A 22,769-nucleotide genomic window follows, 5' to 3' on the forward strand; every position below is an offset into this window, starting at 1 on the left:
TATGGGGTGCGGCACTCATCTCTCTTTACGTCGAGGGAGCTGATGTTTGTCCACAGACAGCTCTCCGGGTCATGTGGCCAGCATGACTAAACCCCTTCTGGAGCACGGAGGACTGTGATGAGTGCCAGAGCACACAGAAACACCATTGACCTTCCTGCCGCAGTGGTACTTATTTATCTACTTGCACTGGCGTGCTTTTGAACAGCTAGGTTGGCAAGAGCTGGGACAGAGCAACGGGAGCTCGCCCAGTCACAGGGATTCAAACCACCAACCTTCTGCTCGGCAAGTTCAAGAGGCTCAGTGGTTTAGAGCACAGTGCCACCCATGTCCCAGCGTGCTAGACACCTGGGTCCAGTAGCTGTTAGAATTTAAGCAATGCTTGGAGTGTTAAAACTGGGTTGAGAGACTAGTGTGTGTTAAGCCAGACCATGTGTATTAGGCTGTGTACTACACACTTCTAAATCTCCTGGAATCAGCATATGTGAAGAGCCAATTGAAGAATGCTAAGCTTCCTGTGTCCAAGAAATAGCCTGGGATGATGAGCCATTAGGAAAGCCAAAGGATCAAATGAACTCTTTGTGTGATGGCAAATAGATGGGGACTCTTCCTCCTCCAGGTTTGAGATAGTGAGAAGAATATAAGCCAGAGTTTAGGGAAGCAAGGGGAGCCAGAAGATGAAGGAGAAACAGCCGTCAGGAAAGGCAAATTCATGGCTGATGTCTGTTTGAATCCAGGGGTGAATCAATGAAGGAAGTAAGACCCTACTGAAGTGCTAATGCTGTGAACCCTCAGTCATAGGCTCAAGTTGTATATATGTGTAAATAAAGCATATCCCATATAGACATCACAGTATCTGCTAACATGGACCCTGGGTGAACATGCCTGGAACCCCTGGGATCTTGCACTGCTCAGAGATTGGTCTGGCATGCAACAATATGTATGGGATTACAGTTAAAAGTCTAGTTGAGAATGCGGTTGTGTCACCAAGGGGAATCAAATGAGCACTGGTTGCCTTAGAGACACAGTGAATTTTAGCTACAAGTGTGTGTTGGGGAGAGAAAGTAAGACCTTACAACAATGAGCTAAAAGGAAATGTTACTTTAATTAAGTGTTTGGGGACAGCTGAGTCAATTGCAAAATCTCATACATGGCAGTAGAAGCAGAAGCGTGATTATAGCCTTAAAAGCACATGTTAATACACCGTTGTGAGACCAAGATTGCTGACAATATTAAGAATTGTCAATTGCGATTAATTGCTAGATTTATTGTTAATTGCAATTCTTGAATATATCGGATGAATGGTCAGTGGCTCTAGACATGTAAAAAGAAAGAACCTAATATTGGATTAAACATTTAAATGGTGAGTCTTTTTATCATGTAGTGAACAATCAGAATAAAAAAAAAAAGCTTTAATAATCTGCTGCAAGAGATTTGAATTTAGATTACCACAATTTTTCAGGCGTCATGGTCTTAAAAGGAGGATAATATCGAAACTTTTTGCCTATGCCTTTCATTATTTTCTATACCTCGCTTGCACTAGCAACTGTCACTTTCCTGGGGCTTATTTCCATTCTCAACATTTTTATAGCTCACACCTCGACTCGCAGTGCCTGCATTGCAATCCAAGGGTGCGACTGATTTAAGTAGAAGCTGAAATATGCAATAATTATATGCTTCAGTTTTGTAACTCATTTATTTACATATAATTTTCTTATGTGACTGACTGCATCCTGCTAGACTTCAGATCCTACCTGAGCAGAGTGCAGCTGTATCTGGTAGCTTATTGACATTTCAGGAGTAGCCAATCAGGTGCCCTCTTGGTGATACTGGATTCCAACTCCTATCAGCCCCAGACAAAATGGCTAGTGGTCAAGTATGATGGATGCTGTAGTCCAATCACTGTACTATGTAAACATTCCATTCCTCCTGTTTCCCACCCATCTCCCTTTGACGAGCATCCTATTTCCTTTTCATTTTATAATAAATAAATTATTTACGCAAGAGATAAACACAAACAGGAACAACAAACATAAAAATGCAAAAAATAAATCAGAAATGACAAAGGGGCTTGGTATCCATTATCTTAATTGGTTCTTGTTGTAAATATCTCATTTCCCATATATTTGCTAAAGCCACAGCTACATTCTGAGATTTTGTACGTATGCCTAAGGATGTTGTTGTTGTTTAGCTGTGTCCGACTCTTCATGACCCCATGGACCAGAGCACGCCAGGCACTCCTGTCTTCCACTGCCTCCCGCAGTTTGGTCAAACTCATGTTGGTAGCTTCGAGAACACTATCCAAACATCTCTTCCTCTGTCGTTCCCTTCTCCTTGTGCCCTCAATCTTTCCCAACATCAGGATCTTTTCCAGGGAGTCTTCTCTTCTCATGAGGTGGCCATAGTATTGGAGCCTCAGCTTCAGGATTTGTCCTTCCAGTGAACACTCAGGGCTGATTTCCTTCAGAATGGATAGGTTTGATCTTCTTGCAGTCCATGGTAAGGTTACCAGATTTTTTTTCAATGAATCCAGGGACACTTACTGTTTGCTATGTACATGTGAATGCTGAGAAAGCTGTAAATCCGGGGACTGTCCCCGGGAAACGGGGGCATCTGGTAACCTTAGCCATGGGACTCTCAAGAGTATCTTCACCATAATTCAAAAGCATCAATTCTTTGGCGATCAGTCTTCTTTATAGTCCAGCTCTCACTTCCATACATCACTACTGGGAAAACCATAGCTTCAACTATGCAGATATTTGTCGGCAAGGTGCTGTCTCTGCTTTTTAAGATGCTGTCTAGGTTTGCCATCGCTTTTCTCCCAAGAAGCAGGCGTCTTCTAATTTCGTGACTGCTGTCACCATCTGCAGTGATCATGGAGCCCAAGAATGTAAAAGCTCTCACTGCCTCCATTTCTTCCCCTTCTATTTGCCAGTAGGTGATGTATGAAAATGTAATGTTAGATAGATTACAAACATGGATAATTAACCCATTCGATCAGAGCTGTAGCTGCTGTAATTGGTGCAACCCAAGTGCCCTTTCACGGTGAAGTTCTATGCCAGTCTATTCAGATATAAGCATCTTGGAGTTCAATGGGCCTTCATTCCCAAGTAAATGTGCTAAAGAGCCCTGGAAGCACGAAATAAATAGCACAGGAAGGGTCTAAAAAGAATGCATGGTTTTGGACCAATTTGTTGCATTAACTACATCCAAAAGCTGTTAATAGTTTGTAAGATGCTCCTGTTGGAGAAAATAATAATTTTGTAAAACCACATAATTCTGATGATTCCATTTTCTTTTCAGCCTATGTCCTAGTTAAATTGAAAAGGCCTGTGCCTGACTACCTTTTCACAGATCAGAACTAGCAACTTTTAGGTCCTATATGCAGTGAATATCCATTCCAGAACACTGAAAAGAATAAACTGTTAGAATCTATTGAGGCCACTGTATGCACAAAAAGAGAATCGGCTAGGCATGGCAATTGTGATTAATCTTCAATTGTTTTGTAGACAGATGAAAGGGGATATTGGGAGACATTTAATGAATAGGAAAATTAGTCTAGGAAAGTCAAAGACAGACACTGAAAAATATAATCACGTGATGTGAGCTGATCTGAAGAGCCAAATGATTTTGATTGATTCAGGATGAAGACTTTGGGTTGCATCTATTAAGTTTGCAGTGATCCTTTGATTGGTAAATAGAAATCTGGAAGTGTATGAAAAAACATTGCTTTGGATGTGATTTTTTGCAGCCTCCTCATTTTGGAGGCTGTCCCTATGCACATTTGCATTTCAATAAAGGTCTATCTTTTCCCCCTTGGAGCTTGCATCCTTTCCTTTTGGGTTTCTGGGAGGAATACCTCCAGTCTAGGAACCCCTTTTCAAATTTCTCCTACACTCCAACCCTACGTGAGTTAGGTGATTTCTCTTCCATGAGAGGTGGTTGACTCTGCTTCCTTGGAGGTTTTTAAGCAGAGGTTGGATGGCCTTCTATCATGGATGCTTTAGTTGAGATTCCTGCATTGTAGGGGGTTGGACTAGATGACCCTTGTGGTCCCTTCCAACTCTACAATTCTGTGATTCTTGCAGTGTGCAGATTCTACCTAGCACATACTGTACACCCACACCTGTTACTGAGACCTAGTTTACTCCTGGATTTGCTCTAAACATTACTGTTCTACCAAGGTTCATGGTGAACATGCTTGTTTGTTCTTCTCTCTAGCTTCTGTTTTTACAGTGAGCCAGTTTGAAAGCTGTGCATTATGATGCTGAACTGTTTTAAATTTTATATTCATACATACAAAAGCTTGAGCTGTGTTGATCCTTGAATTTCATTAAAGATGTGACTAATGGTCACCCCTGTGAAAAAATATTGCTCATCTTATCAAACAATGTTTAGCCCCTCTTGAATTTTCTTTGTGATTTTGCCAGTGGAGGACCTCTCTTATAATGTTGCTTTTATTTGTCCAAAACTACCATAAATGTCTAGGGACATGGGTGGCACTGTGGGTTAAACCACAGAGCCTAGGACTTGCTGATCAGAAGGTCAGCGGTTCAAATCCCTGTGACGGGGTAAGCTCCCATTGCTCGGTCCCTGCTCCTGCCAACCTAGCAGTTCGAAAGCCCATCAAAGTACAAGTAGATAAATAGGTACCGCTCCGGCGGGAAGGTAAATGACGTTTCCATGTGCTGCTCTGGTTCGCTAGAAGCAGCTTAGTCATGCTGGCCACATGACCCGGAAGCTGTACGCCGGCTTCCTCGGCCAATAAAGCGAGTTAAGTGCCGCAACCCCAGAGTCGGTCACGACTGGACCTAATAGTCAGGGGTCCCTTTACCTTTACCTTTACCATAAATGTCTATATACTAAGAACACAAAACCATAAGAAAAGCCCCAATGGATCTGATCAAAGGTTTATCTAATCCAGCATCCTGTTCACAGACTGGCCAACCAGAGGCCTATGAGAAGCCCATAAGCTGGACTCTGATCCCCTGTGTCCCATCCAAACCTGTGATCCTGTTTTTGTAAGGGTAGAATGTGTAAGAGGAAGCTTGCCAAACCAGTTCCTTTGTCAAGGTAATGGCTTTAGCTGGCTAGTTAAGTACCATGATTTAACATATCCAGAGAAGTTGCTTTGTTGTCATAGATGCAAATGGATGGCCCTTTTCACAGCTGAAAAACAATAAGCCGGAAGGATTGAGAGAGTTGTGTGTGAAAGTTGGGTTGACACTGGAAACTAGAGATATATAAATGTGTTCCTCTGTGCTAAACTTGGGTGCTATGTCTTAGAGCTTCCCTAGAACCCTAAAAGGGATAGGTGTTTGAGTGTTAATGCTCTCGTTCATAGAATTGCACAGTTGGAAGGGACCCTGATTTTCATCTGGTCCAACCCCTTGCAATGAAGGAATCTTAACTAAAGCATACATGACAGATGGCCACCCAACTTCTGCTGAAAACCTTCAAGGGAGAAGAGTCCACTACCTTCCACAAGAGTTTGTTCCACAGCCAAATGCTCGGTCAGTTCTTCCTGATGTTTAGTCAGAATCTCATTTCTTGTCACTTGAATCCATTCATTTGGGTCCTGTGCTCCAGAGCAGGAGAAAACAAGCTTGCTCCACCTTCCACATGACACCCCTTTAGATATTTGAAGATGACTATCGTATCTGCTCTCCCTTTTCTCATATCCAGGCTAAACATACGCAGCTTCCTCAACCGTCCCTCATAAGGCTTGATTTCCATACCCTTTATCATATGGGTACTGGGTCTCCAACCACATTCCAGCTTGCCAATGTCCTTCTTAAATTATGGCATCCAGAACTGGACACAGTACAATGGTACCTCGGGTTACAGATGCTTCAGGTTACAGACGCTTCAGGTTACAGACTCCGCTAACCCAGAAATAGTACCTCGGGTTAAGAACTTTACTTCAGGATGAGAACAGAAATCGTGCTCCAGCGGCCTGGCAGCAGTGGGAAGCCACATTAGCTAAAGTGGTACCTCAGGTTAAGAACAGTTTCAGGTTAAGAACAGACCTCCAGAATGAATTAAGTTCTTAACCCGAGGCACCACTGTACTACAATTGTGGTCTCACCAAGACCACAGAATAGAGCAGAACTATTCCGTCCCTTGATCTGGACACTATACTTTCGTTCAGTGCTATTTTTCTAGAAAAAGAGGTTTCCCACCCAACAAGGCCAGATTGACCAGGATTCATATTTTGGGGGGCAGCAAAGCCCACCTAACCAAACAGCTGGCCAGGGGATTCCCCCAAAGCCCAGTGTTGCTTCCTGGGGGTACAGAGCCTGCTGCAACAGGTGCCACAACAGCAGACCCTGCAAGTGTCCCTATTTTCCAGGGACAGTCCTAAATTTTACAGGACCCACCCCAGTTTCTGATTTGCTCTCTGAATGTCCCACTTTTACTTAGGTCATCCATATTTTCATTGGAGAAATGTTGGAGGGTACAGTAGGACGTTCCCATTTTCATCAGAGAAATGTTGGAGGGCATGGAGTTAGGCCACCCCTGAGCCAAGGAGATAAGTAACATACAACCTTTAGAAGTCATCTAAAGGCAGCACTGTATAGGAAAGTTTTTTTTTTAAAATTAATGTTTTATTATGTTTTTTATATATGTTGGAAGCTGCCCAGAGTGGCTGGGTTGCCCAGTCAGATAGGTGGAGTATAATAATAATAATAATAATAATAATAATAATAATAATAATAATAATAAAAGAAGAAGAAGAAGAAGAAGAAGAAGAAGACGTCCCAATTTTCATTCGAGAAATTTTGCAGGGTATGCAATAGCCATCCACCCTGAGACTGGGTAAGCAGCTATTATTTTTCTGTGTTTAATGATAGATTTCTTCCCCTTAAAAGGGGATGCACATTAAAAAAAAACAACTGAGGGAAAGAATCAATGGGTGAGAGCGCTTTAAAGAGCTTGTGTAGCAACAGAGGCTGTTTCTGCAGTTTTGTTTTTCCTCTTGGTAATCCTGCTGTGCCAGTTGTTCTAAACCAATGTGCTCCCGCTGTAACAGCAGATCCAGCCTCCATGCCTGACTAGGCTACTTGAGTAATCATGGTATTATATTGTTAAATCTTAATGAGCTGTGTAGGGCCCATGAGGCCTTAAATCAAGGAACCAACAATTCAAAGGGGGGAGCCTGGGAAGGGGGGGGTTCCATTCTTCCAACGAGCTGTAATTCCACATCCCATCTGTTATCCTCTCGACCAAATTGTTTACACTGTATTTACATTTGGGATATATCGTGTTTCTTAGTGCAGTGCTGGTAGATAGGGTGAAAACTAGCCATGGTATGAAGAGCTCTATCTGAGAAAGATAATGAATGCCTCGGGGCTCTCATGGGATTTGTCGGCCGTAGCAAAATGCTTCAGCCATTTTCAAGCCAGAAATGGTCATTATTTTTTAGAAAAGTGCAACGGGGGACTTGCTCATAATTTTCAGTCAGCCTGCTCACACTTAACCCCTTTTGTCAGAACTAACCCTGCCTTACTTCTCGATTCCTCAAGAATCTGGGGCCTCGGTCCGAGACCTTTTGTGATCCTGTGAGAAAATGCACATGAATTAAAAGTTGCCCAGCGCAGCGTTATAGTTTTGGTACCAACTGATTCAGGAGGGGAGTAGTTATTCCTAGCACATGCAGTGAATCTGAAACAAAAGTGTAAAAAGGGAGAATGTGCTGGATATCTTCTGTAAGGTAGTTACTGCCACAAACAACAGGTAGACAGGTGTGTGTTCCTTACCCTGCAACAACTAAAGCAACAGCAGCAGTATATGTGGCAGAGAGTGTACACTTTATTATAAAAAAAGTACAATGCACTACATCAAATGTATTGATCAGCTTCCAGCATTTGAACTCTGGTAATATTTACACCAGGGGTCAGCAAACTTTTTCAGCAGGGGGGCAGTCCACTGTCCCTCAGACCTTGTGAGGGCCCGGAATATATATTTTTTGGGGGAAATGAATGAATTCCTATGCCCCACAAATAACCTAGAGATGCATTTTAAATAAAAGGACACATTCTACTCATGTAAAAACACGCTGATTCCCAGACCGTCCGTGGGCCAGATTTAGAAGGCGATTGAGCCGGATCTGGCCCCCGGGCCCTTAGTTTGTCTACCCATGGTTTACATGAAGGGCACAACTCTCTCTCTCTCTCTTTCTCTCTCTTAAGGGCTCAGTTTTAAAAGTATAACTAAACCACAAATGAGTGAACCAAAAGCACAATGATACTGTGTTTTTGAAGTGCTTTACATACATTAGCACAGTAACCCTTAAAACCACACTGTAAAGCCAGTGAGCCATAACCAGCCCCCAAAAGTTTTTTTGTAGCTCCCAAGACCCATCCACAATTCACAATTTTTGACCTGTAGCCCCTGAAGTATTGACCATGTGTTTCTGTACCTTTCAGACTGAACAGGGTTAGCCTTTAAAGTACGTCACTTTACGTACATAGAATTGTCAGGTTGGAAGAGACCTTGAGAATCATCTAGTTCCATTTCTTCATTGCAGGAACATGCAACATACAGGGATCGAACCTGCAACCTTGGCATTATCAGGACCACACTCTTGCCAGCACCACACTGAGCTGTCCATCAGCAACCCTGGGGAATGCAGTTTACAGGGTGTAATGTCCATACTAAGGATGTAAGTATCCTTGGGTCCCTGACATTTGAGGTGCTACCATATTAGTGTCATAAGCACTGGGAGGAAAATGAAGGAGAGACCAAGAGGTCTACCTCTCAGCAGAAGAAGTAGATGAGGAAGCTGGGTGGGTGAGAGGCATTCTTCTATGGCATGAATGACAATCTGAGTTGGAGAAGATGTGTTTGAGAACAGATGCCCAGAATACAGGCATGTTCAAAAGTGCACAATTCTAACTGGGGTATTTCTGAATTTCAGAGACATCATTCCTTTGAATCACAGCCATGATTGCTGCTCTTTCCTTCTGGGTAGCCAAATTTCTGTCTGCCACACCCTCTTTGTTTCTTCCCCTCTTTATAAAATCTAAGCCCACAGCTCTTTGACTCATATAAACAAAGACTGATTGTCCGTGTGAGTAATGTTGTAATATCAACAATGATTAAGGGATCCCTTTCAATCCCCGCTGTATTATAATTAAAACTAAACCTTTTTCTTTATTTCTTTATTATTATTATTTTGCATGAGTAATATAGGGGAGGTAGTCCCCTGGAACCTGAGTCCAGATTGCAAAGCAGTTTGTTTTGAGGTTTAATTTTCTATTTTCTTTTTATTTAACCTTTCAGAAATGCATAGAATGGTGTACCGTTGAAATGTGAGTAAAAGTTGCCGCAAAGGTCTCTGTGTCAAGAATGCACCTGACCTTAACAATTAGTTTGTAGGAATCAGGAAATGTCCTTTGATTCCTTTAAGAAAATAACAATTTCTTTCCTGGGCAGGACCAACTGTAACTTTCAAACAATAATTGATATCACTGAGCAGTAAGCATCTCCTCTGCCACTGTGATTTAATGAAAGATAAAATGGATATCTGTGATCAAAGGCTGTCGCAGAAGATGACACCAATGTCAGAAAGAAGAGGGAGAGTGCTGGGTATTTGTGTATTGTTTTTCAACTACTTTTGTTGGAATTAACTTTTTTAAAAATAAAATAATTATAAACCAAAAGTCGTCTCTATAGAAACCTTTGAATAGCAGCATTGATGGTTTATAGATTAACAATAAGGCAAGTCACTTTCTCTTAGACCATTTCTCTATATAACCTAGTTTCTGAATAAATGTATAGAATTAAAAAAAAAAAATATTTAAAATAATATAAGCACTTGTCTGCACAATGCAGTAAGTGCACTAATTAAAATAATCAAAACTGTGAGCCATTATTACAGGCCTAAAATGGACAATTTAATGGACTGGATTTTATGCAGTTTCTAATGAAAGTTGACCTCTTTGGTTAATCAGAATTCAGGGTAATTCAGCACTGCTTGAGTACTGCATAAGACTGCAGTTAACGCTGGGGTGGAAGGGGGTGAGGGAAGCAATAAAAAAATTATGTATTCTTCACCCTCATAAAGCACTATCATACACATTTATCCAGGTCAGTTATGCAATACAACTTGCTGTGTTAAAAAAAAAGGAAGGCATTTCTTCAAGAAGAGATGAGACTGCAAATATTGCCTTATATTATTATGATTACTATACAGCAAAAGTGCTGGGGCCCATCGGTTCCTGATTCACAAAGCGTGTTCTCCAATAAATGAGAGCACGTGTTGCAGTGTGGGCCGCCGGGCCAGGCCTCTGGTTGCCAGGCAGGTTAATAGTTGTTGCCTGGCATTGCGACTGGATAACCGGGTTGCTGGGGCAAATTGTATGTTGCAAATTGGGTGGGTGGGACCATAGTCTTTAAATATCAGTGGACTCTGGTTTCTCTTTCTCTTTGCAGAGTGCATTGAATCAGGAGCAATCTTCTCATGTCTGGTTACATTTCTTTATTTCCCCCCTTTTTAATCCTCTCTAGTCCCTTAATTAATCTAATTCCCCTTTTTTCCTGTTTGATTTCTCACCCCACCCCTTACCCTGCCCTGTGGGAAGATTCTCCCTGTATCTGTGGCTTGCCTTTCCCAATAGGGAGAGAGCCCCCATTAGGGGCTTTCTTTTGCAAAAAGGTTTCCCCCATTTTTGCCCGTTTAATTGTGGGGCTAGTCAGGGCTGTTCCCAGCTTAGCTGGAATCACTTTCATTTATAGTATCCCCAAAGCTTTATTTTGGGTGCATGCAGTGCTGTTGGCCGAGTTTTAATCTAGCCTTGGGCGGGCACACTATATTGAGTTCCTTTAATATTGCAATGAGACTATAAAAGGCAGAGAGCTGCAGCAGGGAGGCCTGCTCGGCCTGCACATATCTTTCAAGCCTAAGCCTGCTACAGTTAGCAGTACAGTAAATTGTTAAGTCTCTGTGACATGTGACTCATTTTCTCTATAAGAATTTATCTGTTTGTTTGCAGGCTCACTTGTTGCTAATATTTATCTTAGGCAGACAGAGTGGAGCCAGAGGCTCTCTGTGCCTCCAGTGAGCACTCTGTGTATGCTCTTTAACTATGCTGTTTCTGAACAAGTTTATTTTCTTCAAGATTGTTTTGCCCTGATAGTGGCAACTGCCATTTTAGAGGCGAGCCACTGTGGCTTAGTGGCCAGAGTGCAGGACTAGGACCTGGAAGACAGGGTTCATATCCCCCACTTAGCCATTGTTATCACAAAACAAAACAAACGGCTCCTTTGGACTATTCTGTTGCCGGGTAGTTCGGCCCACTTGTGATATTGCTCCCAAAAATAACTTTGGGTTTCTTGAGGGCGTGCTTCCCTCTAAAGGGCAAACAGGGGTACCTGGTCAGGCAGTGGGCTGCCTCGAGTTTGTTATCTCATTGGAAACATTTATATCTGGCCTAGCAGGTGATCTTAGGGTTTGACCCGCTTGCCCCTAGAATTTGATGGCCTCTGGCAGCGTTTCCGGCCTGAATAGCTTCCCCATGTGGTGCACAAAGCATTGGTTTCACCAGTTCCTCACATTTAGTTTTTTGCAGATTATGACAGGGCCTTTGCAGATGCCTCCAGAGCTTGCCTCTCCTGCAGAGGTTGACTTGCTGATGCCCTAGGTGCCTTCTTCCAGAAGGAAGCGTCTTCAGAGGTGGCGATCCAGGAGCAGGGAGAAGGGGAGCAGGGATGATGCTTACACCTCCTTGCAGGTACGTCAAACCTGGGTCTTTAGGGATCATCCTGGATAGCTCAGCTGGTCAGCGTATGGTGCTGGTAATCCCTAGGTTGCAGGATTGGTCCCTGTATGGGACAGCTGCATGCTCCCTCATCACTCTGCCCGGACACTGAGGTCCAGCGCCGAGGGCCTTCTGGTGGTTCCCTCACTGTGAGAGGCCAAGTTACAGGGCACCACGTGGAGGACCTTCTCGGTAGTTGCACCCGTCCTGTGGTACGCCCTCCCATCAGATGTCTACTACCAGACTTTTAGAAGACATCTAATGCAGCCCTGTTTAGGGAAGCCTTTAATGTTTGCTGCATTTCTGTATTTAATCTTTTGTTGGAAGCTGCCCAGAGTGGCTGGGGAAGTCCAGCCAGATGGGCGGGGTTCAAATCAATGATGATGATGATGATGATTTTGTGGGAGAGTGGACTAGATGATCCTCAGGGTCCCTTCCACCCCACTATTCTTTAAGTTGCAATTCACTATGGGTATGTTAGATGCAGGGCTGCCATCATCCCCTCAGCTTGCTAGGACCGCAGGGACGGGGACATGTGGACCACTTGCGCAGCTCCACATTTCAAATGGAAATTCCCTGAGCAATAGAACCTGAAGCTGGTATGCAGGAAGCTGGCCCGGCAGCAGCTTTGTTGGGACTTTTTAGGGTTTCTGGCCAGCGTTGGCCCTGTAAATTTACACATCATGGTGGCAACTCAAGGCAGGGCATTCTGCCCAAGTGGGGGCAGGGGGCTAGCAAGCAATAACTCAATACCTCTTGCCCATATTTCCATAAAAATATCTTCCTTGAAAGCCTGGCAAAAAGGTTATCTAGATGGGTCAGTGGTTTTGTGCTTGTGGGAAGGGTTTTCCCAAGGTTTGGGATTCCTCTGGCTTTTCAGCCAGTGGCTCAGAATACAGCAACTCAAAAGCCAGTCAGAGAGCTACCTGCGGTAGCAAGTAAGAAGGTTAGGAAGCAGCTTTCATTGGGACGTTTGGTGGTATCCCCTTGATTCTCCTTCTATTCCTGATTTTCATTTATCCCCTTTGGGGATCGTCCCTAAGAAAGCCCCATATAATCCATATTTATCACATCCCAAAGGCACCTCAGTGAATGACTCTCTGGAATTGTTCCGTGAAATATGCATCTTTGGATCAGGCAGTTGAGCTTACCAACAAATTGGAAGAGGGCCTGGTTGGCATTATGCGATATTGAATTGGCTGTTAGGCTGCTGCCAGTTCACCCTCAAGATTATAAGTAGTTGGGCTTTAATTGGATGGTCCTTACATTGATAAGGCGATGCCAATGGGTTGCGCTATAGGCTGTGCAGCACTCGAGTCCTTTAGCGTCTTTCTGGATTGAACATTGCGAGTCAAGACTTGTTTAACTGGGGGTACCATTATTTGGATTATCTCACTGGCTGGTTCATGTACACCAGTCTCTGCTTGGCTTAATGGACGCCCCTTATATTCCCTGAGGAGCTGGGTGTTCCATTGGCAGTGGATAGGACAGTGGCTCCTACTGCCCCTTTTAACGTATTTGGGGGCTAGCGGGATATCGTTGCTCATACCTCTGCTTGCCTGTGGAAAAGCTGTTTGCCGTGGAGGACGTTATTCTTGTAATACTTCCTCTGATAGCAAATGTTGCTTTGTCAGATTCTATCATTGCTAAGTCAGTTAAAAATTGGCATGCAGGGTGGTTGTTCCAGGCTGCCCCTTCCATTCCTGCTCGGCCAGGTGGTCTCATGGCCCGGGGTCCCTTCAGCATCCTGTACAGTGGCCTTGAGCCTGGCAGGGCAAGGCTATCACATGTGACCTAACTTTCCTTGAGTTCTCCCCATTGTAGTGTCACCGCACATCTGGACTGAGGAGTACAGGGACCGTCGGGTTTGTCTTGGTCTGATAACCAGGCAGTGTGAGGGTCCTGGCAAAATGGTCCTCATGCTTTGGCAGAGTCTCCGCCCCCTTTTATGTGCTTTCCAGCTGCACTGCTTAAGGTTTAATATTGCGTTTCTGCTCGCTTTATTACGGGATCATCTAATGTTTTCGCTGTCACTCTATCCCGTTTTCAGTTGGAGAGCTCAGATTCTGGGCTCCAGACGCCCGGCTATAGCCGGATTTTCTGGAGCTCCCGTGGCGCTTTGGCAACAATTGATAATTAAGAGGAGTAGTAGCTTACTTTTCCCCTTCTGCTTTCAGGTCTTATGAGAAGGCCTGGACTGATTTTTTAGCGTTTAGCTGGCAGTCCTCGGCCATTCAGAGGAACTTGCCTCCATTCTCTGAGCAGGACCTGCAGTAACTGGCCTACCTGCTGCAGATCGGATGCACTGTTAAATCTACCAGAATTCAGTCCGCTGCAATGTCTGCTAGAGTAAAGCTTTAAATTTCAGAGACCCTTCTAAAAGTGTGCCGTGCGCAGGGTCTCGGAAGGTTGGAAAAGACTCCAGCCTTCACAGGACTGCAGGCAGGAAGCCGGTCAATCTTGACCTATGCACTATCCGCAACAAGTTAAGACTTGTCTCCTGGTTCTAGATCTAGACGAGACTTCTTTCAGTATTCCATTGTAATTTTGGTGTACTGAGGGTTGGGGAAATTGTGTTGGAGCCAGCACGGGGCTGAGAGTTTGGAGGCTTATTGCCTCAGGATTTTTCCTTATCTGCTTTGGAGCTTGTCATAAGTGTCTGGAGCTCTAAGTCAGACCTAGTGAGCAGGGTTGCCATCATCAGGCTTCCAGTCACAGGTAAGGTGGGCCCTTGCCCTGTTATTGGATACCAGAAATATTTGGCTTTTCGTTCCCCTGGGGAGCTGGCTCGATCCTAGAAGTTGCTGGTTCTCATGGGTTGCTCCTTCAGGATATATGCGTTTCCCTTTTGGAGTTGAGACTTGTAGTGCGCAGCTCCAAAACTGACCAGCTGGGTCGGGGGGAGGTTGTCCGCCTCCGTGACTGGGGAGGTGGGCCCGTGCCCGGTCAAGGATGTAAGGAAGTACTTGGCCTTGAGACCTCCTGGGGACGGCCCCCTACTCATGCATGAAAATGGTCAGCCTTTGGCACGACACTAGTTCACAAAAGTCATGCGTAAGGCCATCTCTGCTTGTGGGATCTCGGCCTCTGGTTTCGCCCCTCATTCCTTTCGCATAGGTGCAGCGACTATGGCGGCCCATTGGGGCTTCTCAGCCGCCAGGATCAAGGATTTGGGACATGGAAATCGGATGCTTTCAAGGGTTATGTGCGAAACAAATGCTGAGTTTGGTACTAATGCTTGTTTGTTTCAACCCTTGTAGATCCCACGCTGGTCCGCGTCTGGATAGTGGGACACAGCATCATTCATTGGGCTGGCAGCAGAGTGAGGCAGTCTGCAAGGGGAGCGTGTCTCGGCCTCCCACAGCACATGCAAGTGTCATGGTTTTCCAGACGCGGAATGTCATGGGGAGAGTTTATGCCGCTGATTGGTCGCCGGCTGCTCTCGGACCTCCCCACCCTATGGCCATAGTGGTGCAGCTGGGGGAAAATGATGTGGCAACTATTGATTGCCTTGCTTTGCGCACCTCAATCCAAAAAAGGATTTGGAGGCATTGGCAGCCTTATTACCTTCAGTGGGAATAATTTGGTCTCACCTGTTGCAGAGGCAAACCTGGCGCGGTGTTTCCCGCCCGGAGGCCGCTGAAAGGGCCAGGAAGCACATTAACTCTGCTGTTTGCGTGAAGGTATTGAAGCTGGGTGGTTTGGTGATTTCGCACCCAGACATTAATTTTAAGGCTGAGGCCCTTTACCGGGCAGATGGAGTGCACCTCTCCGATTTGGGGAATGATGTTTGGCTGGATGCGGTGGCTACTAAATTGGGTTCATGGTTGGGTTTGTGAGTGGTTGGCAGCGAGCGTTAGAGCTTGTGTGGCGGTTAGGCATTGGTTATAATATGCTGGTGGTGGAGGGGTTGGGTTAGGCCGTGCCTGCTCCTCCCGTTGCGCTGAAGGGAATTCCGTTAAAGGAATCCTGGGGCTTGCCATGATTTCATCCAATCCCTGTCATGGGACCAGGGCCGCCCAATCCCTGTCATGGGAATCCTTGTCATAGGACCGGGCCGGCAAGCTTTCGGGGAGCTGCTGGGGTGAGTGGCGTGGGTCCGACGCTTAGCTCAAATGATCCCCAAGTTAGACTTTCCCTTCTACTGGCTACCGATCGGACCTCGGGATGTCAGTTCTGTCCCAGGCGGGGGGACAGATAGTCATAACCAATGTCTAAACAACCATTCACTGATTTTGTATTTTAATAAATTTGTGGCCAAAATAGTGCCCAAAAACCAAAACTAAATTACGTGTTATGTGTGAAGTTATTTGAGGGGTGGCCTGGGGACCTACACACGCAACAGTCTATCCACTTAAAATCTTCAACAAAAGGCTTGTTCTCATGTTGTCATTCTTTGGACTAGTACTTGTGGAGGGGGCAATTGAAGAAGGGCCTCAGATGATGATTGCAGGGTCTAGGTTGGCTTACATGGGGAGAGGCTCTCCTTGAGGTGTTGCTGTCCTAAGCCATTGAAGGCTTTATAGGTCAAAGCCAGCACTTTGAATTGGGCCTGGAAACTAATTGACAACCTGTGCAGTGTAATATGCTCAAACCGTCTTGTCCTGATGAGCAACCTGGCTGCCAAATTCGACAACAAACATTCTTCAGAGGCAGCCCTACATATAATGTGTTGCAGTAATCTAATCCAGAGACTACCAGATCATAGATAACAGTACAGTGGTACCTTGGTTCTCAAACATAATCCGTTCCGGAAGTCTGTTCCAAAACCAAAGCGTTTCAAAACCAAGGCACGCTTTCCCATAGAAAGTAATGCAAAATGGATTAATCCATTCCAGACTTTTAAAAACAACCCCTAAAACAGCAATTTAACATGAATTTTACAATCTAACGAGACCATTGCTCCATAAAATGAAAGCAATAAACAATGCACTGCAGTCACGCATCCAATCAATCAGTAGATGAAATGGGTTCCACACAGTCACACACACACACAAAAAGAGCCACGAAAAGAAAAACACGAAATAAATAGCAAAAACAGACATACCTCAGTGTAACACTCAAAATGGAAGTGTGGCACTCAAAATGGAAGTGTAACATTCAAATCGGAAGCGTAACACTCAAAACGGAGCACATTCAGCTTCCAAAAAAAGTTCGCAAACTGGAACACTTCTGGCTTTGCAATGTTTGGGTTCCAAGTTGTTTGAGTACCAAGGCGTTTGAGAACCAAGGTACTACTGTAGTTAGTCTATCCCTGTCCAGCTAAAGCTGATGGAAGGCACTCAAGGCTGCTGAGGCCACCTGAGCTTCAAGCAACATCAAAGGATACAGAAGTACCCCCAAGCTAAGTACCTGCTCCTTCATAGGGAATATAACCCCCTCAAGAGCAGGCAAACTCCCATCCATCCAGTCAAAGGTACCACCCACCAAGAAACTTATCTTCAGTTTGTTCAAGTCCACTACCAATCCAAAGTCAATCCAAAACGTTTGGGAGGGCACTTGATTGACAAAATCTAGTTTATACTAACCCAAATGAACTATGACTGAAGCAGGAAGTCTCGTAAGAGTTTTAGTCAAGAGGTGAATTTTCCTCTTCACAATCATTGTGACTATGGACTTAGAAATCTTAATTCCTAAGAAATGAGGGCTAGGAAATACCCCCTATGTATAAAAAATCTTTTGACTTCCTGTAGCAGGCATGTCCGACCGGTCGATCACTATCTACCGGTCGATCGCGGGGCGTCTCTGGTCATTCCTGGTTGATCGTGTGATCCTGATCTATTGCCAAAACAAAACAAAACAAAGCTCAGCAACTTTGCGAAGCCTCCCCAGAAAAAGCTCAACAACTTTGGGTCTTCCTCCCACCCAAAAAAACTTTGGGAGTAGATCACAGTCCCTTGGGAGTTGGACATGCCTGTCTTATAGCATTCATTTTGTGTAAAGCAAAGCAAAGAGCCAGGCTCACTAATTTAAATTTGAAAATGAAGACTTTAAAAGAAAGCAATAATAATAATAATAATACAGGGGCTGAGGGTGGTTAGGTCGGTGTGCAGCTTCTGAGCTTGGATCCACTGTTAATATGACATCCCACAGCACGTCTTGCTTCATTGGAGCCAATCCAAACTCAGCATGGTGTAAGGGAGGTAAAGCCCTGACCTGCTTTTCTTCAAACTCCAAAGCCACAGTAAGTTGTACAACGAAACTCTCCTCTCACTAACCAGTTGTGCTGTGACTGCAGAGTGCTTCAATAGCTCCCTATAGCTCCTGGAGGCCTATAATTGTCAAGTGACTTATGGTAAATGTTTGAACTTTTCCCTCCTCCCCCTGCTTCTTGCTATCTTCCTGAAGATGCTCATAATAGCTGCAAAAGACAAAAGGCAAATGCCTAGAGTGGCAGGGGATTCATTTCAGCAGTGCTCCTTGATGTTGGTTTGCTTTCATTTACTTCTGAGAAACATTCCTTTAAAAAAAAATAATGAAATCCTTGCTTTTAATTATTTTTAAGGAGCCATGTTTGGCACATCATGCCTCATTTCAGACCAAGGCCAACTACAGGCACCCGGGAGAAAATAAGATCTCTGATTGCTCCTTTGCTACCCTTTAGTGTCTCCCTTTGATGCAGTAAAGCTATTAACGACTCAGAGTGGCGCATGGGGGAAGCAAGAGGGAGAGAAGGCTTGTTGTAATAGCTCAGTGGAAAATGTAATATGGAATTCCTATAATTTCTCTTCCAAGGGATAGAAATAAATTCTAACTTTCACGCCAAGAGCTGGTAATAATTTAGCTGTTGTTGTTGTTGTTGTTGTTGTTGTTGTTGTTGTTGTTTTCATTGTTGCCCTTGTCGAACTCAGTAAGGAGGAGGCTGGAGATAAAACTAGAATTAGTTGGCTCTGTCTGTCATTGGCTATAACTCCATCTGTTGTTGATCGCCCTATCTTTTGCTCTGTCAGTCCTAAGGGCACTGGTGCCAACTTGAAATAGTAATAGTAACAACAGCAGCAGCAGCAACAACAACAACATTTGTACCTTGCCCACCTGGCTGGGTTGCCCCGGCCACTCTGGGCTGCTTCCAACAAATATACAGTGGTGCTCCGCAAGACGAATGCCTCGCAAGACGGAAAACTCGCTAGACGAAAGGGTTTTCCGTTTTTTGAGCTGCTTCGCAAGACGAATTTCCCTATGGGCTTGCTTCGCAAGACGAAAACGTCTTGCAAGTTTGTTTCCTTTTTCTTAACACCGTTAATACAGTTGCGACCTGACTTCGAGGAGCAACTCATAGAACGCAGTGTACATAGTAGCCTTTTTTGAGGTTTTTAAAGACTTTGGTGATTTTTGAAGCTTTTCCAAAACTTCTTTTGCAGCCATTTGGTAAGTTAAGCTTTTAAAACTTTTTTGGGGGGTTTTGGATTTTGGGTTGGGGTGTTTGGAATTCAAGGACTTGGTGTTGGGGAGGGGTTTGCAAGAATCTGGAAGCTTGTGTGTGTTTTTCTGCATTTTTATGATTTTCTGTGACCATTGGGCCACTCTGCTGTTTTTTTAAAAAATTTCTGGGTTTGAATTTTGAAATGCTCTTTACAGTATGTGTGACTTTAAAGAGCACTTAATAAACTCTTGTTGTACCAAATTTGGCTTTGTTTGGACTTTTTTTGACCATAGGAACGCATTAATTGATTTTCAATGCATTCCTATGGGATTTCGTGCTTCGCAAGGCAAAAAATTTGCTAGACGAAAAAATTCGCGGAACGAATTAATTTCGTCTTGCGAGGCACCACTGTAAAAGCATAATAAAACAAACAAACATCAAAAGCTTCCCTATACAGGGCTGCCTTCAGATGTCTTCTAAAAGTTATTTGGTTATTTATCTCCTTGACATCTGATGGGAGGGCATTCCTTAGGGTGGATGCCACTGCCGAGAAGGCCCTATGCCTGGTTCGCTGTAACTTCACTTCTCGCAATGAGTGAATTGCCAGGAGCTCCTTGGAGCTGAAAGATGGTGGTAGAGACGCTCCTTCAGGTGTACAGAGTTCTTAGGACTGATTCGTTTTGAGGATGAGCTATCTGAGAGGGACACTGCCAGTGGCTGTAGTGACTTACTTGTGGCATGCAGATACAGAGATGGATGGACTGGAACATGAGTGTCATGCTGACAGGCAAGGGGGGTGCCATGGAGTGCACCACAGTTGTGTAAAAGCCAAGCAGTGGACATCACAGTGAAAGGAGGGGCTAGCACAGAGTACTATAGCATATCCTCCAACGTTTATCTGTAGCAAACAGGGACATCCTATTCCATCATCATCACCATCATCTTATTATTTCTACCCCACCCATCTGGCTGGGTTGCCCCAGCCACTCTGGAAAGCTTCCAACATATATAAAAACATAATGAAACATTAAACTCACCCCGCCCCCCAAAAAACAATTTCCCTATACAGAGCTGCCTTCAGATGTATTCTAAAAGTTGTACAGTTACTTATCTTCTTGGCTAGGGCATTGCATAGCTCCATACCGTCCAACATTTATCCAATGAAAATAGGGACATACGTACTAAGGGAAAGCAGGACATTCTGGGATCAAATCAGAAAGCGGGATGGATTCTGTTAATCTGGGAGTGTCCTTGGAAAACAGGGACACTTGGAGGGTCTGCAGTAGCTGCTAACTGTGATAGAAACAGAGCAAACAAAAGCAAGGAGAAGAGAAGGGGTGCTGTGATGAGATATGATAAATTTGTAGTGAGCAGTCTCAAAGAAGGGTGAAAAAGAGATTGGAGCATCATGGGAGACGAGAGTGGCTACAGGACTGCGGGCAGAAGGAAGTTTGTTTGCCTAACAGATCACCTGAGCAGAAAGCTTGGTGGCCAGCCAGGATGTGTTTAAATCAAAGCTAACCCAAGAAGTTCAATGATGAAAGGGACTCAAATGTCCTTGGAGTGTCTGGGATCCAGTAGATGAACCCTGAAGTAATGGTACATTCTGTGGCTCTGAGACCTTCACCTTGCAAAGTGGTAAACAGTCCCCTTTCAAGGCCATGCCCTTGTAAAGTGCTGCACATGATATTGAAGAGACATTGCTAAAAAAAGAAAAGGAAAAAGGCAGACACATTTTCCATGGTTTTGTAGTAACTGATTTTTACAAAAAGAGACAGATCTTGCCTCCAAAAACATTTTTTTTTTTACATTAATAATAAGTTTGGCCCATTTTAATCTCATATATATCAGAGTAACAAGAGGAATGGAACTACATTATTGTTGCTTCAGATTTTTTTTGGATTATATTAATTTAGAAAATGGACATATTATTGTTAGTGTCTCTTTCCTTTTCCTTCATTATTTTCACACTGTGCTTGCTGACAGAAGTTCTTTTATTCATTTCTCTCTTCTTTTCTTGCCACAAATTCTCCCTGCTTGTTTAACTTTGAATTCTTAGTCATTCTCCATAGAGGAAACCTGTATAGAGCTTTATAAAATGTATCCATTCTTTCCCATTCATTTGCTTCTTGAGAGTTTCAACAGTCTAGAAAAAATAATAATCACTTGTATCAAATAGATGAGTGAGCATGCCACAACACACCCAATTGTATGAAATACATCCTTACTTCCAGCAGGCTATAATAACAAAATTGTGTGTGTGTGTGTGTGTGTGTGTGTGTGTGTCCGTGTCCCTGTGTGTATCTACCAACATCTTATTTAATAGCATCTCATTGTGCACAATATAATGAAATCTAAATTTATTGAGCTTTCAAAAAGAATAATGCTGCTATTATGCACAAAAAGCCCTTCTCAATTTTGTTAAGTATTACCGAACAGTCCATCTATTATGCAGAGAAACAAATAAATTTCATGAGTCCATTTTCATACTGAAAGAAAATTAGTACTAGTTTTGACAAAACCCCGCAACAATTGGATTATGTGGTACCTTTATCGTACCTTTATCGTAGGGTGTTGTCATTGCATTCTAGGGTTAGGGGTGGTCAATTGCTTGGACTTGTTGGGGTATACAAGCAAGGTTGGAAGGATGCAAGCTCATCCAGTGGCCTGAATCACTGTTGCAAGAATGCTCTCCCCATCATGCTAGACCCTTCGCATATTGGTTGGTGTGATCACAATGGACCTCAGCCTGAAAGCAGGTTCATGGCAGAATGGTGTTGGTAGGAGGTTGCAATCTGAAACTCATTTTCCTGAGATTAAGACTCATGGGATTTGATACGACTGCTGAGTCCATTGTTAGGATTGTGCTGTATGAGTTCTAAGCCAAGAAGGTCAGTAGAGCACGAGACTCTTGATCTCGGGGCCGTGGGTTCGAGCCCAGCTTTGGGCAAAAAGATTCCTGCATTGCAGGGAGTGCTTCCTTCTAACGCTTCAATTCTATGATTTTATAATCCCTTGTTGTAATAGTCACAACCTCAGTAGATGTCCTTAAACAAGCCATTATTTTATGACCATTTTTGAAACCCTTATTCAAGCATTTATCTGCCCAGACATGGAAAGTGATATGCAAATCCCATCCCCAGTGTACCCAGATACATGGGCTACTCTCAAGCATTTTTCAAGTTGAGCATAATTGTCTGAAGGGGCTTCTGAACACTTTCAACTGGTCATGCTTAGAAGCCCCTGTGCACTCAGGAATCTTGATAGGCAGGGTTCCTAGATTGCTAAATAGTCATTCCTGTGCTGGATAACATCTTTTCCACTTGAGTAAGGATGGGCAAATCAATTTAGGTTTCTCATTTTTCCAATCTTAAATTGAGCTCAACACATTTCCACAATTTTTAGACTTTTTCCTCCAAAAAAGGTCTCATAAAAATTTGTCAACATTTTATTGTGCATTTTAAATACTGCGGCACATTTTTGCAAGCAATTTCCCTTGATATAATGCATCTTTTATATTACTACACAGCTGTATTTATTTTTATGCATACTTCTTCCTAATATATTCATTTCTGGATTGTTGTGGTTGCTTTAATTGGAGAACTGCATCACAAAATTGGGAGAAGGGCAGATTTTGAAGGAAGGTT

The 22,769-nt window shown here is 43.7% G+C and overlaps 1 long non-coding RNA gene across 1 annotated transcript in view; it reads left to right on the forward strand.

Moving 5' to 3' along the window:
• LOC310767303 overlaps positions 1-22,769 on the forward strand; it is a 121,614-nt gene that overhangs the window by 42,900 nt on the left and 55,945 nt on the right. The gene's annotated exons all lie outside the window — the stretch shown is intronic.

Source organism: Podarcis filfolensis, assembly GCF_964270895.1.
Source record: "Podarcis filfolensis genome assembly, chromosome: 7".
In the NCBI taxonomy this organism is placed as follows: Eukaryota; Metazoa; Chordata; class Lepidosauria; order Squamata; family Lacertidae; genus Podarcis; species Podarcis filfolensis.